This window comes from Diaphorina citri, unplaced genomic scaffold (assembly GCF_000475195.1).
Source record: "Diaphorina citri unplaced genomic scaffold, Diaci psyllid genome assembly version 1.1 scaffold348, whole genome shotgun sequence".
In the NCBI taxonomy this organism is placed as follows: Eukaryota; Metazoa; Arthropoda; class Insecta; order Hemiptera; family Psyllidae; genus Diaphorina; species Diaphorina citri.
In genome coordinates this window covers 78,299-82,551 of record NW_007377783.1, presented here as the reverse complement: position 1 = coordinate 82,551, position 4,253 = coordinate 78,299, and the positions used below count along the sequence as shown (strand labels likewise).

The 4,253-nt window shown below is 38.6% G+C and overlaps 1 long non-coding RNA gene across 1 annotated transcript in view; it reads left to right on the top strand.

Annotated features, from left to right (window-relative positions):
- The window catches only part of LOC113466865, a 10,629-nt gene extending 8,398 nt beyond the window's left edge, over nucleotides 1-2,231 (top strand). Inside the window, exon 2 of the long non-coding RNA XR_003391136.1 lies at nucleotides 1,980-2,231. This is a non-coding gene — a long non-coding RNA (uncharacterized LOC113466865). The remainder of the gene's footprint in view (nucleotides 1-1,979) is intronic.
- Nucleotides 2,232-4,253: the final 2,022 nt, after the last annotated feature.

Genomic DNA, 4,253 nt, shown 5'->3' with positions numbered 1-4,253 from the left:
CAGACCGAAAAAATGGAGAAATATGAGGAAAAAAAGTCGGGAAGTGTGGGGTAAAACTATACATGCGAGGGGTAGGGAGTATTTTGCACCCCGTCAAATCTGTCAGAAGTGAATAAAGAGGTAGTATGGGGGGGATTGTTAGAGTAAAAAATGTACCTTTGGCCCTCAGGAACACCTTGCTTGGGGTTCTGTCAACCCGGGGATCACTAGAATACATTTATGCCCGGTTTTACCACTGAGAGCTTCTTTGACGTGTGTCAAGGGTTTTCTTTGCCGTCATCCATTTGATTTACACAGACCAGTATTTCAGTTTACTCTCTGTGGTAAGAATGTAAGATCGGGCATTAGTGAATCCTGATATCCTAAACCAACTTGTGATGGAAGACACTTCCTAGGATGAAGATGGGACAAGAAATGATATTCCCAGGGATTTAAAACTGTGAAATGTTTGCATACATCTGTCCTGCTCAAGATTTCATTTTTGTCACAATTCAAATTCCTCAATATGCACCCCAAGTTGATTAATTTGTGTTGAACTTGATGGTATATAAATGAAATGATCTTCCTTTGATTCAATTATTTTATGTCACTGCCGGGATTCGAATCGCAATCCGTTTGGTTATGAATCCAAAGTACATCCATTATCCGTCCTCCTCATTTCCAAGCAAACCCTATACCTATTACTCTTTTGTTATGAGAATATACCCCGTCCCTTGCATATTATGATGGAACCCGAAAATACCTTAGGTACCTAGTGAGATTAATTAATGAACTGTTTATAACTGATGGGAGTGCAAGGGAGAAAGAAGATGGAAGTGTAAGGGAGAGAGAAGATGGGAGTGTAAGGGGGGGGGAGAGAGAGAGAGAGAGAGAGGGAGGAAGGATATGATGGCTGTGTTATTCACACTCTTCACATCATACCCCGTGAAACGAAGGAGAGAGAGAGAGAGAGAGAGAGAGAGATGGGAGAATTTAGGTAGGTACACTTAGGTTATTTTAATACATACCCCACAAAAACAGAAATGTGAAAAAAAAAGGCCAAGTTCCTGTCCAAAAGTGTCGGCCCTTAAAAGTGGTGAGATCAGAAAATTAAGGCCAAGTCTGCATTCCCAATTTTTCGTATCTGCCGAAAATGCTGGATCTCAATTCCTTCAACCTTCTCTCAATTTTAACTTCGCAATGTTTTCCTTTTATTTTCATGTTAATAATAAGTACCGTATAGTACATATATTTATGTTGATATCTACTACCATGACATAACAAAAATAATAGACTAACAACACCATCACCTCTAAAAGCTCGCAAATAGCTAGGTAATAAGTAGATCTGTACCTACCAATGATGTGTAAATATAAATACACACTTAGAAAATCTGTTGTGAACATCACACGACTTTCCTTATCCTATTGAATGATGCTTATTTTTATGTTCTATAGTAACTTTTACAATATCTCTAACCGTTTAGTCAGTATAGCTGAAAACCGCCAAAAAACGGTCGAAATCTGTCCAAAAGCGGTCAAAATACCGCCAAGCGCAGCAACCATCTCAAGCAAACGTTTTGTGTTGCATCCTTGTCACATTTATGAACTTTAGCTTATACCGTTCCCAAGATATTGTTAAATTACACCGAAAAACGCCAAAAAGCGCTAAAATGCCGCCAAGCGTTGCGCCGGTCTTAACCAAAAGTTTCGTGTCGCATCCTTGTCACATTTGACAGCTGCATACCAAATTTCAAGTCTCTAGCTCTTACCGTTTTCGAGATATTTTGTTTACAGACAGACAGACACAGAGACACACACACGGACCAATGGCTGAAACTTTGGATTTAGGCTCTAGGGACCTCAAAACGTGTTTTGGCACTAAAATCTGACCATCGAAAATTTGACCCGATTACATTACTTTCCTTCCTATAGGATAAGGAAAGTAAAAAAGGATATACGTACCTGCCTATAATAATACATTTTTTATTTGATTTTCAGATTAGAGCTAAGATGAAGATCTCAGTTATGTTCATGTTCCTGTTAGGTTTCTTCAGTCATATTGCAATCACATCGGTTGGTACAATAAGGCCCACGATGTACCCTAGACCAAGGACCACGATAGACCCTGATAAATTACGTCCGATAAGAACCCAAATCAGGGAAATAGTGAAGTGGAACGCAAAAAAGAAAATAAGGTATCAGGTCATCCAGGTTGAAACCAGGATGCCTTATATACATGTAGATGATGGGCAGACTGCACCTCCTATAATACTGTACGACGAGTATGGCTATGCACATTCATATGTCAATTTTAAAGAAAATTAATCCATCAATTCCAGGAGACCCCCTAAATTCTGGAAATCTTTGTTCCTTTTATAATCGTATTTTTTTAGATAGCTTTAGATGCTATGTTGATGCTACGCGGCTGATAGCTATAGAAAGTAGGAGGAGCATGATAACCTCCGCATGCCCACTCCCGACATTCACCGTTGTCGGGTTTTTCGTGCGACTGAGCAATATATAATCAAAATGTAGTATCTGATCAACGATATCTGTGGTGCATGTAAAAACATAGCACCTGGTATCTTGTCTATCTCTATTCGCATGCGCTGCATGTTATTCTGGCACATCTGCGATCGTGCATCTTAAATTATATAAGACACGCAAGAGACTGGATCATCCATGATGTAGTGATTACACATGAGAAATTGAAATCGTCAACAATGTCATCGGCTCGATGTAGATATCATTACGTTTAAGAAGTGGCGCCTTGAGAGCGTTTTTATTAGGTAAGAAAAAAAAAGTATGAGATTCTAGGGACTAATCGGTGCGCGCCTCATAAACTCTATCGCTCTCTCTAAAAGCCCCTGGTTTTATTTTTGTTCCAAGTTAAAAACCTGGTAAATTTTGATCACGCAGACTTGACCATCTGAGTGAGTTAAGAAGACGGTTGACTCTGGAAGATCTTACCCCTGGATTATTTGTACTACAATGTAGTTTTGTCTTTATTTTATAGGATGGACAGAATACATTCATGGTAGCACGACCAGGGCATTTTTCTGCCAGATGGTGATCAGTCTTTATTTATCGTCACACAACAAGGTGTCGAACGATTTAAACAAGGAAAAGTTACCCACCGTGTGAAAAGTAATAAAATAAATCAAGTCTTCTATATTCGCAACTTTCTAGTTCCATGCATTTTAAGCTTTTGTCTTTAGGACTTATTGCGTGGCGGGGGCAACTGTTTAGTGGGCTGTTCTACCCAAAGGACGGATTGAATCGGACGTAGTGTCAGCACAGCGCCCTGTCGGTCATGTTTGTAAGTGTGAACCATTATTCTGTATCGTGTTAAGGGGTATTATGGTTTACTTTTATGTCATATACAAAATAAATACATCTGCGTGACTTATCAGTTTAATGTGGGACCAAATCCTGTTTCATGCTGTAAATAGAGATATTTTTAGTTAATCCCCCGCAATAGTTCACACATGTTTAGTTTTCGAGGTTGCTAACTATACCGTGGCGAAATTCAATAAAATTAATGAAGTGTAAACAACAATGTGTATTTGATTAAATGTCTCTTATAATCTTTTTTTTATTTTATTATTATTATAAATATGATCTGCATAAAAATAAAATGTTCTTTCCACATCTATTTGCCCATGTATGTAGTAAATTCTATGGGATGCTGATATATGTTATTTTACGTTGAATTTTAACATCTGTCTTATTTGGTTTTGTCTAATCCATGTAAAGATGCGTATCTATGATATCTACATCCCCGCCTGGTATGTGATAGTCAATGGACATGTCCGAGACGACTATTCCTTCTTTCATTCGTACGTATTCCCGGAATACTGTCTTGTAGTACAGATTCTGCTAGTGGGGTATCTGGGTATGGTAGAGTGTCTTACACAGACTACAAACGTGGATTGACACTTAGTTGTCCGAGTAAAGCTCATATCAGTGGATAAACCCATGGACCCATCCATGATTGGTGCACGTTGCAATGAATTGAGTTCACTAGGTAGCCCTCGGCCAAATGTATTAGTGGTAAGCTTTAGGGTAAGAAGCCAACAACATTTTATCGCTTGAAAAAGTATTAACTATCCTTTCAAGGTCAAGAACGGTCCAAAATTAAACATGAAGAACTTGTAAAAGAAAAGTATAAGTTTTCCCAATTTACTCCCAAAGAATTACTATTCAGCAAACTTACCGGTGGACAAACCATTGCCGGTGAACTTATGCTTAAAAAGTCAACTTTGCATCCCC